At 40.4% G+C, this 12,599-nt stretch overlaps 1 long non-coding RNA gene across 1 annotated transcript in view; it reads right to left on the bottom strand.

The window, feature by feature from the left end:
- LOC143662766 (uncharacterized) overlaps positions 1-10,974 on the bottom strand; it is a 57,196-nt gene extending 46,222 nt beyond the window's left edge. Inside the window, exons 1-2 of the long non-coding RNA XR_013165573.1 lie at positions 10,875-10,974; positions 10,394-10,510 (exon numbers count right to left, since the gene is read on the bottom strand). This is a non-coding gene — a long non-coding RNA (uncharacterized LOC143662766). The remainder of the gene's footprint in view (positions 1-10,393; positions 10,511-10,874) is intronic.
- Between the last annotated feature and the right edge of the window lie 1,625 nt (positions 10,975-12,599).

Genomic DNA, 12,599 nt, shown 5'->3' with positions numbered 1-12,599 from the left:
TAAAAATGTGCAGCTCTTCAGAGGAAAGGCAGCTAACCTTCATCTGGGGTTCTTTCTTATGTAGGAAAGCACAGGGCAATCTCTGCTGGCCTTCTCTCCAGGCCTCTGGGTTCTAACAACTTTTTCCAGGGTGATTCCTTTCTGCATCTCCAAAGGCCTGGGCTGAGCTGCTTGGGTTGTGCTACATTGAGCTCTCTCATTTAAGCATCAGCCAATTAAATCCAACATCGTTCATTGCAGCAGGCACGCCTCCTAGCCGAATGCAGATGAAATCAGCAACAGATGAGGTTCACATGCCATTGGCTCATGTCCACAGCAGTAGAACTAGGCACCTCCACCTGGCCAAGTTGATGCCTGAATCTAACTACCACATAGGGTCACTTTAAAATAATTGTAGATTGCATTCTTGCCCTATAAAGCTTCGTAGAAGTGCCACACATTGTAATTTAGGGGAAAGTGTCCTATTCTCTTCCCACTTTTTTTTTTTTTTAACATACAGCATGATAAAGCTCAGAGCCAGCCTGTGGGTGAACTTTGGGAAGCAGCTCTGGGGCCGCAGTGTGCACTACCACTGCTGTAGACAGCAGGGTGTGAGCAGGGCTCAGCCCAGTGTTTCCATGCTGAGGATGACTTACTGTTATTTCAATTGGGAGGATCACTATTTACACATAAGCCCTCGTTATTATTCCTTTACGCAATAGTTTTACAGCCATAAGCCTCTTGTGAATAAAATACTGTATACTTACATTGGTATCAATAATAGCTCATGTAGAGAAATTGACTACATGAAAACTATTTCAAAAGTTAGAGACAACTATGACTTTCCTTAGTGTCTTCAAGTCAGAAGAGTAAGATGGCAAAGCTGATGAAGCTATAAGCAGCATGAGTCTCAAACCACACAGGCATTATGGTTTAAATCCACTTCACAGGTTACTATCAAGAAATAGGGATTTCTAAGAAGCAGCATTAAAAATATATCACAGGTACAATTTAAGTTAAGTGTGTTGCACTCCAACACGAAACAAAAACTTTGTGCCCTAGTACCTGTTAATCTTGGCTTCAACTAAATGGCTAATATTGCTTTCTAAGGTGTGAAGCAGATTTATTTCTTAGAAGGAAAGACTAGCTTTGAAGGGGCAATGGTAGGCAACACAAAAGCAATCATTTTTAGAACAACATCATAATTTTATAATACACTCATATTTATATACAAATTTCATGTATACAAGTACAAAAGACAAAGAATCACAAAGAACCTAAGCAACTGCATAAACAACTACATTCAGTAGTTAATGCTGTTGTCCCCGTTCCCCATTTTCCAAATACAGAACAAAACCTTAAATGCCATCCTACATGTGAACTTCACTTTTAGAAGTTGGAAACTGTGTGTAGTTCTACACATGTCTGAGTTTCCACAGAACTGAACTGAGATTCCAGTATATTCCAGGCCAAATCAGCTAGAAGGAAGTCATCCATAGCTGTCTGAGTTTCAATGCTGGTGAAAAACAAACTCCCCCGGGTTTCAAAACCAGAATTCTTGCTCTGTGCCTCTGTACTGTCCAACTGAATTTAGCTTTCTAGAGCGGGTAACTTTTAGCGGAAATCCCTCTGTTTGGGTTTCTGTGTCAGATGAATCAAAGCTCATGGAAAAGCTCCAGTGTTTCAGAATACTGCCCAGAGGCAGATGAGGGCTGCTGTCTAAAGAGAAGTTTAAATCTGTCTGTGTCTGCATTTCAAACATTTCAAGGCCCAAGAAGTTAGCATTTCCCCTGCAATCGCTGCACTGAGCAGAGGTGTCTGCAAGGAAAAAATCAGTTTGGGCCTCTATGTCCGGAGATGCCAAGATTGGTTCAGTATTCATATTACAGAATTCACTCTCTTCCATTTGAGCTTAGATATTTAAGGCCAAAAAAACCCCCTTCAATATCAGAATCTATCCCAGGATTCTGAGTTGGGCCAGATGGGAGCTGGGTGTCAGGTCCAGTGTTTGTGTCAGACAAAAGATGGTGATTTTTCAGTGTCTGACCCAGCAGGTGACCTGAAAAGATGTTTTCTAAATCACTTAATAAATCTATGGCTTGGGTCTGATTATCTGTCATGTTTTATGAAGGAAGCATGAGTTACAATCTCTCCTACCAAACTGTTGCTCATAATATTGTCCGTAGAAATGCTATATGATGAATGGGCAGTTTCAAAAATATTGTCACACATTACTGCTTGGTCCATGTGTACCAGCCATCTGTGGAACTTTGCACTCCACCGGTTTGACTTTCTCTGGAGATCCCACCTGACTGAAATCAAGCATCAAAAAAAAAAGAAGCATCAGTCTGAGCAGCTATAGATGGAGTTACTTTAGAACTGGGTAACAATGTTTGAGTATGAACATTGATGGGAAGTGAAACTTGAGAACCAAACGTCAAATCAGTTTGAGAACAAGATGGCCCAGAGGAGTCTGAGGAAGCCCACTGTGCAGAAGGCGTGAAGCTTGGTGAGGCATAAGACAGAGCTGTCTGCACATTGATGGAAGAAATGCTGTTCCCCTGACACATTCCCCAGTTGTTGCAAAGTAGTGGGTGGACTTTTACCCAAGTTCACTTGAACACCCGTACGCATTGGGTCAACAGCAATGGGATTCACAATTTTTAGGAGAGGTAGGCTCTCCCTAAGAGAGCAAGCCTTTGAATCAACCAAGGATTGGGGGAAGTGAGAGAACAATGCCTGTGGCAGAGCCCTACTTCCACAGGCTGGGCAGAAGAGTTGACTGTAGCAGGCACAAAAACAGGCATAAGAGAACCCTGCATAACAGGCAGTTGAACCAAAGCCACTTCAGACTTTGGTAAAGCAACTTCTGAGGATATCTTGGAGGTGTTGTAAAAGTCTGTTTTCTGATATTAGAACTGCAAGAATCTCCAAAGGAAGCTACTAGCTTTATTTCTGAAGTTTATTGCTCTTGAGTGTCTGGTCTAGAGGTTGGGTTTATTGATTAACAATTCAATGGTCTGTTTTGACAACTTTTGGTTGTTCATGGAGTTCTCCATTTTCCTTTTCTTACTCGGTACACCCCTGTCCTCGACAGGGAGCTCATAGCCAGTTCGGTAGATGTGTTACTGTAAGGTGGTTCTGCTGGCCTGAGGACCGCCACATGTTCACCGGAAGGTCTGGCCACAATTCTCTGCGAGTCTTTTCAAGTCCCATTCAGTACCCTAAGAGCTGCTGCACTTACTACATTCATGCTTCTTTTTAGCAGGCATTTTCATAAAGGTTTTACAGGAGAAAATTGAGAAAATGGTCAGTCAGGGCCTCTAGGGCATCCTTCGATTGGACAACAGTAGGATTTCGGTACAATTTTCAAATATTTCATTACTGTTGGATTTTACTCGGCCATCCTGCAGATGGCGGCTTCCTGACCAGGTATATGCTGAATGCGGGGCTGTAGGGCAGGATCGCGCTGCAGCCACGCACAACGCACAGCTGCTGGTGCGCACCGGCTGGGACAGCTCCTCCCCCCCCCCCCCCCCCCCCACCCTGCTGGAGCAGCTCCGAGGCGGGCAGCGCCTGGCGGCTGGGCCACGTGGCCGGCTGCCCCTCAGTGACTGCCGGGGTGCCCCAGCCCACAGCCACGGGACCCCGCTGCCACCGCCGCCTCAGAGGCCGCCATGCCTCCCTTATCATATCTTAAAGCCTACAAACTTCAACTAATTTAAAAGGCAATCTAGTGAGCAGAAGTAAAAAGTCTTGTTACATGGCTAGCATTTGTGTGGTGGGTCCAAATTTAGGTTCTTCTAACAGTCCCTGCTGATACCCCAAGGGTCCGTGTCCGGCCCTTTTTTGCAGTTACCTGACATTTCAGGTCAACAATGGACAGGACAGGCGAAGAAAATGAATTGTGTTTTCCTCAATCTGCAAGCACTTCTTCACCCACTATGTATGTACCCAGCACAACACACAGCACTGTGCTGAATTAAGAGTTAGAAGACACCGTGCTTTCTCTCAAGAGCTTCTGAACTGGCTGAACAGACAAAGCAAATGGAGATGTAATCATACAAGACAAAGTGCTGCACTGCATGGTAATGACAACAAATGTAGTAACAGCTTAAACTGAAAAGCGTGGTGCTTCTTGGAGAGATGCAAGAGTGAAATCACTGTGTTCTTAGTGGCAAATATACCATTTCAACTCATATCTGCTTGGCAAATGAGAACATTGAAGTTTAATATCAAACCAAAGGCTACATAAGTCAGGACTCAAAGACAGGGCTTCCACATCTGAGATACCTGCTCTTTCCACTGAACCGTATTTCACAGACTTCTTAGAAATTTAAATAGCTGCTCTTTATTCAGCTTGAGAGTGGGGTGGGAACTGCTTTAGCCTTTGACAGTATAGTCATGTTTGTGTTGTCCAGAAAGAGAGGGCAAAACTGGATTTGCAAACTTGCATGAACCAATATCCTCTGGCCACTGTGCAAACTGCCCGTCCCATGATGAATCATCTCCTTTGACTTCCATCCTTGGGGATCTGACCTGAGGAAATAGCCCATTTGCCATTTTAGAGCTTCTCCATACTTTCCTTCTCTGCAAAGAAAATTTCCAAGAGTTGAACAGTTTGGGTTCCATGATTTGTAGTCCACCAAACCAGCATCAATATTTATGTTCTCTCCTTCAGTTCCAATTGCTATTCTTTTCCCTAGTCTACTAAATAATATTTAGATTACAAAAGGCAAATGTTATACACTTGTCAATGGGATGAAAATATGTGGAGAAGTTGGTTAATTCATTCAAGTCTGGCTGAAAATGGTGCAAATTTATTTTCCAAATCTGTGTTTGAGGGTGCCCTGTTTTCCTCAAAATATTTCACCTTTGACAACAGCTAATACCTTTCATTGCACACAAGGTTTAAAAAGGGATTCTAATCAAAACTATTCCTGCTATACAGTCAACCTATTTACTAGTTAAATTTTACAAAGGCTTAAATCCAAGGGGCAATTCAAGATGTTGGGTTGCCATCAGCTCCATGTCTGAGGCTGTCTCCTTTTCCCATAGGTGCACAATAAAAGCTTTTATACTGCATGTTCAGGAGGGGAAAAAATATATTGCCCATAATAGGAAATTAAGAGAAATTGCCATGGAATTGCCATCATAAATTAGGTAGGCTATCAGGAAAATATGATGGAATGGGCTGCTATGGAAAAGCTTATTTCTCTGAGTGCATTTATTTTTCATGAGTTTTTATTATTCAGTAGCTTTAGATTCAATTAATGTGCCTCCATCTGTCATAGATGGTCAGGATCTTTTCAAGGAAAGGAGCAAAGAAGGGGAGTTTTCCTACACATTTCTCTGCAGGAAACTCTGAAAGCATTTATGGAGGAATGTTTTAAGAACACAAGAAAGAATCTGCTTCCAAGGAGCTGGTGCAAAGTAAAGCATTTTAATGAACTTCCCAATAAGCCTAGACAAAACTTAAAAATGTCAAGAACTGAAACATGAAGCAAGCCTGTCAATACAATAGCTTTTGTTAGAACTTTTCACCCTAGATGGCCCCCTTTTTGTAGATTATCCCAGGCACCTTAGAATTTAAACAATGACAAAACACCTATTAAACCAGGATCTGAGAAAATTCTGCCAAGCCAATGAACACATCCCTCTCCTTAGTTCTTAGAGTCTGTGCAACAGACTAATACCTTTCATTGCACACAAGGCAAAAGAAAGAAAGGTCATCTCTTGGCTAGATGGATCTTCTTTCTTCCTGTCTTTGAAAAAGCCTGCCTTGTTTTGGGAGACACCACTGTTCTCAATGAGATTCTACCTCACTGGGAGTGCGTGTCAAAGATTAGCAATGACTTCTTTGTCTTATTTACAGAGGATTTATCACAAATTCTAGGTTGCAAGATTTGAAAGTGGAAAACTAGGGAACGAAAAAATGAGGTGTCAGAGCATATGAACTCTTTCTCCTCTTATGAAATTTGCCTGAATTACTGAACTCATGGGGAAAAATTGTTCCCAAGTGACCTAAAAAAAATAGTTTTTTTGCAAGGCATTGTATGTGGTGTGAGTGGGGCAAAAAATATAACTTTGTCACTGGCTTTGAAGACCTTTGGTACAGAAGAAAATTTAGAAGAAATTCCAGTGCTTGATAAAATAAAAAATGAGCCCCCAAATATTCTATTTTATAGTCAACTCTGCTTTCCCCTCATTTCTCATTCCTCTATGTTATATTCCTGGTCCTGGAATCAAAGCATGGAAGAATTCTTTGATGGCACTAGACAGAGTAATAGAGTAGAAAGAGACCTGGTTTAGGAAACAGAAAGCTCAGGACCTTGTTCTGATTCTGCCAATTACAGGCAAGCTGGTCAACAACTCTGAGCTCTTACAAGTTGTTTCATTCTGCAATTCTGGGATAATTTCTGTTGGTTCTAAATGTCCCTGTACATAAATGTCAAACCCACTCTTATAGTAGGTCCCATATCACAGACTTACCCTTCATTCCTTCACTCAGCAAATATTAAGCACCTACTGAAGTTTTTTTAAATGGAAAATGGATGAAAAAAAAAGACAGAAGCTATTTTAATCATACAAAGATAATGTATAACAATACAGGATTCATGGCAAAGAGAAGTATCCACTCAGTCTTGTTGAGAAAGAAAAGGCACTTATCTGAGTAGGTCAAGGGGCTTACAGAAACTCTACCAGGAACCCAATCATACTGTAAGGGCTGTTCTAGCCAAGGTTCCCCTCTCAGCACCTACAGCAGTCACCACCATGGCTCCCACTGATGAAGCCTGGGCTGCACCCCCTCGCCACAAGTAACTGCCCCTGTGGCATCCGAAGAGACAGACCCCTCCATTGACATGCTCGCCCAAGGATGACCTCCACACTCTTCCATTTTCTTAGGTTGCTCCCCAACCCCTGCAGTCCTTCAGGGTCCTATTTAACTGTCAGAACCTGGGTCACATGCCTGCATGTTAGCAGCAAAGGAGGTGGAGCAGAAGGACTCATAATATGGGATTTTTCCTTAAAAGAGAAAAGATGCTCAGGAGGTGTTGGGCAGCAACCAAAAAATGGAGATTAATGTCCATAGAAATGTCTTTGGGAAATCTTTTATCAAGAGCTGGCTAGGAATTTTATTCAACTGAGACTGTAGAGAATTTGCAACACAATCTATTAACTATTTGAAAATTATGATAAAAATAAAACAAATGCATTATCAAGAAAAACATCAAACAGAACACAATTGGTTACAGGAAGAAAATAAAAGATTCCTATTTCCCGTCCCATCCATTGCCACTCCCACTTCTAACAGTTTGGTATGAATTATTTCGTACATTTTGTGCATGCATATCATGATAGCTAGTCTTGTGTGTCACCATGGCTACGCTATAGTAATGAGTTATGCACACAAACAGGAATCTAGGTGCTGCTGTGAAGGTTTTGGTAGATATGGTAAACATTTATAATCAGTTGACTTGAAGTAAAGGGGGTTGCTCTAAAAATGTGGGAGGGTTTTTTATCCAATCACTTGAAGGCCTAAGGGCAAAAAAAGGTTTCTCGGAGAAAAAGAAATTCTGCCTCAAGACTAAATCAATTCTTGCTTGAGCTTCCAGCCTGCTGTCCTGCCCTATGCATTTCAGACTTGTCAGCCCCCATAATCCCCACAATTGTACAAGCCAATTCCTTAAAATAAATCTCATTACACAGACACATGCATACACATATCCTTTTGGTTCTGTTTTTCTGAGAACACTGACTGGCGCACACATATATAAATTTGCTTTTTAAAACTCTAATAGGACTGTGCTGTCCCATTTTACAACCTCTTTAACAATATATCATGGAAATTTTTCACGTCAGTGACTACAGATTTACCTTATTTTAAAAAGATTTCATTGTGAAAAATTTCAAAAATACGTATAAGTAGAAAGAATAGTATAGTCAACCAGAAAGATAAACCCAAATTCAACAATTGTAAATACATGGTCAATCCTGTTTCATCTCTATCACCACCTGTTCTTCTGTCCCTGGATAATTTTGAAGCAAACCCCAGATATTACATCGTTTCAATTGATATCTCTAAAGCAGAGGTTAGTACGCTTTTTCTGTAAACAGCCAGATAAGGTCTGTGTTGCAACTACTCAAATCTTCTGTTGTAGTGCAAACACAGATATAGACAATATGTAAACAAATAAGCATTGGCTATGTTCCAGTAAAACTATATTTACACAAACAGCCTGTGAGCCCTATTCCTCTCACAGACCATGATTTGCCAACTCCTTATCTAAAAGATAAGGACTTTTTTCTTTAATACATAATCACAATATCGATACTACATTTAAAATGTTAATTTGTTGATATTATCAAATCCACTGTGTTCACTTGTTTCTGATTGTATTATAGTTTTATTTATAGTTTGTTTAAATCATGATCAAAATATGACCCACATGTTCTAATTGGTCATGTCTCTTAAGTCTCCTTCAACCAACAGTTTGTCCTGTTTCTTTTTATTTTTGCCTTGGAATTTATTTTGTTGAAGAAACAGGTCATTTGCCCTGTAAAGTTGTCTACATTCTGAGTACTGTTCATTCTATCTCTGTGGTATCATTTGACTTGTTCCTTTCCCCACTTGTATTTCTTTGTCTCCTTGTGAATTGGCAGTAAGATCTAGAGACTTGACCAGATTTGGGGTCAATTATTTTCCTTTTTGACAAGACAGCTTTATCAGGAGGTACATATGTCTCTTGTCTCTCACTATGTTATGTTATCAGTTACAGATGATCATTGACTAATGATATTCTAAGTTTGCTATTTCTTCTTCATTTATCAATTAGAATGCTTCTATAAAGAAAAATTTTCCTTTATCTACTATTTAGTTGCTCTAAGGTACAGATCATCTGGGGAAACCCATATGATTTCTCATTCTTTCCTTTATTTGTTTGCAAAATAAAAGCATGGTTCCCTACAATCCTCCAGAGATGGCTAATGAGGAAATTTTTTGTATCATTATGAACCTATGGATCTGCACATTGCAGTTATTATCTTTATTGATGCTGAAATTATTCTATCTTTGGTCAAGGAGAACTTGGCCATCTTAGCTCTTCAGTTGTTTTTTTACCTAATTCTAGCCATATTCTATGGTGTCTTTGCTTTCTGGTATGAAGGATTTCCAGATTCATCTTGGAAGATGATATCTATCAGAGATGATAGATATGCTTTATTTTGTTTAGGATAATAATAAACACCATGAGTTCATAACAATATTTCCAATTCAAATTCAGGGATATAGGGTTTCTATGTAACCTCATCAATTTTACATTTGCGTTTTGTTCTAGTTTGCTAGTTGCCAGAATGCAATATTCCAGAAACAGAATGGCTTTTAAAAAGGAGAATTTAATAAGTTGCAAGTTTACAGTTCTAAGGCCAAGAAAATGTCCCAATTAAAACAAGTCTATAGAAATGCCCAATCTAAGGCATCCAGGAAAAGATAACATGGTTCAAGAAGGCTTATGAAGTTCAGGGTTTTTCTCTCAAGTGCAAAGGCACATGGTGAACACAGGGTTTTTCTCTCATCTGGAAAGGCAGTGGTGAAAATGCATTCTTTACTAGCTTTCTCTCCTGGCTTCCTGTTTCATAAAGCTCCCTGGGAGGCACTTTCCTTCTTCATCTCCAAAGGTCACTGCTGGTGGACTCTCTGCTGGCTACGTCATTCTGCTCTGCTCTCTCTCTATCTCCAGCTTTCTCAAAAATATTTCCTCTTTCATAGAATTCCAGTAATCAAGACCCATCCAAATGGGTGGAGACACGTCTCCACTTAATCCATCTTAACAGCCACTCTAGATTGAGTTACACCTCCAGGGAGATGATCTAATTTCAGATTCAAACATACAATACTAAATAGGGATTAGAAGAAATGGCTGCCTTTACAAAATAGGACTAGGATTAACACATGGCTTTTCTAGAGTACATACATCCTTTCAAACTGGCACACATTTCTTTTCAACTATGCCAAAAATCCCAATTCTAAACAGCCCCAAGATATTTACTTTTCTTATTATATACACACAAAATAACAATATTAATACTAGCAATTTTGAGTGTTCCTATTTCTCTACATATTTGTCAACACTTAGGATTGTCAGTATTTTTATTTTGGCCATCCTAATAAGTGTGTAATGGTATCTCATTGTGACAGTCAACCTTGGATGATATTCTGATGAATATAATCCTTTTCTTGTTTGTGGCATTCATTCACATTTCCCCAGAATGCTCCAGAGCACGCTAACCCTTCAAATGCCATTCATTTCTATTTGAAAAAAGGGTTCCATGGCAAAATAAGTTTAGGGCACAGGAGTTGAAATACTTTAAGTAAGTTTTTGTATCACAGGACTTCTCAGAGTTTTAAACATACCTGTGGGCATAGTGGTGAGGAAGATACAATATTCCCCCACAATTTGGCCATGAAATTCTTTTCCCAGGGAGCATCCTCAAGGATGGATATTGGACAAAACTCTTTTGAGAAATACTGCTGCAATTCATAGAGAGGAGAAAAATAATTATATGGGTGCTCAATAAAACACTATTTAAAACATCTTTTCTACTCCACCAAGCAAAGTTAATAAAGCCTCCTCTGTAATTCCTCAGTCCTGTCTATGAATAAGGTTCTGAGACTCTTCTTCTGAGAACATCCCTCCACAGAACTGTGATTTACTTAAAAAATCAGGCAACATTGAGATTTATTGACTCCCCACAAGGGAGGGGAATTCTTCATTGAAAAGTTATCTTTCTTCTGTGGATTCCTCACTGCAAAGGGTTACTTCATGGTACTGTAAGTTGTTCTCAATCACCAAAAATCAGAAAATAAACCAGGACCCATTATCCCATTGTTTTACCCCTGTTCTTGTCCTCCTTGGTGCCACTATTTAACATAAAAGTCCAATGTCCTCTTTTTTCTCACAGGTCCAAGTACAAGTCCTATTCTGAAAAAGTCATTCAATGGGTCAATTTGTCAGAGTAGCCTCTGTTTCCAAGGACTATTCTTACATAATAATAAAGGACTATTATTTGTAACTGCAGGGCTTCTCTCTGGGCTCTGATCATTGGTGGTAGTTAGTGGGCTTGGATAGTGGTTAGGAAGATTTGATTCCTCACTGGTGATAACAACTAGAGAAAATTAATAAAAGATTCTGAGAAGCAGTTAGTCAACCTGAATTCTTGAATGATGGCTGAGAAGGGGCTTTGGGGAACCCCGATAATGTGATCAGCCCACTTCTCTCTGTTTCTACTGATCTCTTCAACACAGCACCAGGGCAATTTGGACAATATAACCAATCCAGCATGAATTACTACAAAACTGAAACCGTGTCCCCAAAGAGCTAACTGAGATGACGATGAGTATTTCATGAAAAAGGTCAGATCACTGAGACAAGGGGTTCATCTAAATCAGTGTTTATGATTGCTGTTGAGCCAACAGCAAAGTGGGATTTTCATTGTTTTGACCCAGCTGGTTTCTGCAGGGTACCTCTTGCTCACATATCTGAACCTTTTCTTGTTGGACGCCTTCAGCCACCTAAATCTGAGGTGCACCTTCTATACACTATCTATGCAGCCAGCAGAGGGAGAGCAATTCTTGTACCCAATACTTCATCACCTCTTGTCCACACTCAACTTATCTCTTGATCTTCCACTGAGTCCAGAACGCCAACTGCTTTCCCATTGATCTCTTGTCAACCAATTCTTACTCCCCCTCCCCTGGCTTCTGCTAGTCTTTTACCCATGTGGAGAGCCTTGTCCATGTGTCTGGGCTGGAATGGGTTTGGACTCACTTCAGGATGCTCTAATGAGGAGGTTTTAGCTAGTGTTTCTCAAAGTATGATCCACAGAACATCTGCATCAGAATTACCTCAGGCTGCCTATTAAAAATAGAAATTATGGGGTACTGCCCTAGACCTACTGAATCATGATCTCTGGTAGGGGACTTAAAATATGCCCTTTTAGCAATGCTTCCCTTTATATTAGAGTTTAAGAACAACTGGCCTATAATTGAACACCATAAGTACATGAAACCTTGAATAGGGCATGAGATTTTGTTGATTTGTCCATTGTGATGCCCAGATTTAAATCAGAGTGATTTGAACAGTGAATAAAGAACTAGTTGCAAAGTTCCCTTGGGGGAGTGGGGAGAAAGGGGAAAAATTCAACATCCCCATTTGGAGAATTCCTGATGTTCTTGCACGCAGTGGAGACAGCCAAATCAATAGGCCAAGCCCTCAGTTTTGGTGTTTGTTCATATGAAAAGTATCCCCACAAAGGACAGGCTAAGCCTATGTAAAATTGGGCCTAGGAATCACTCCCAAAGAACCTCTTTTGTTGCTCAGATGTGGCCACTCTGTCTCTCAGCCAACACAGCAAGCAAACTCACTGCCCTCCCCGTCTCTATGTGGGACATGACTCCCAGGTGTGTAAACCCCCCTGGCAACATGGGACAGAAACCCTAGAAAGAGCTGGGACTCATCATCAAGAGCTTGAGAAAAGCTTCTCAACCGAAAGGGTGAAGAGAGAAATGAGACAAAATAAAGTGTCAGTGGCTGAGAGATTTCGGAGTCAAGAGGTTATCC

Source organism: Tamandua tetradactyla, chromosome 2 (genome assembly GCF_023851605.1).
Source record: "Tamandua tetradactyla isolate mTamTet1 chromosome 2, mTamTet1.pri, whole genome shotgun sequence".
Taxonomy (NCBI): domain Eukaryota; kingdom Metazoa; phylum Chordata; class Mammalia; order Pilosa; family Myrmecophagidae; genus Tamandua; species Tamandua tetradactyla.
This window is presented reverse-complemented; position numbering and strand designations above follow the sequence as displayed.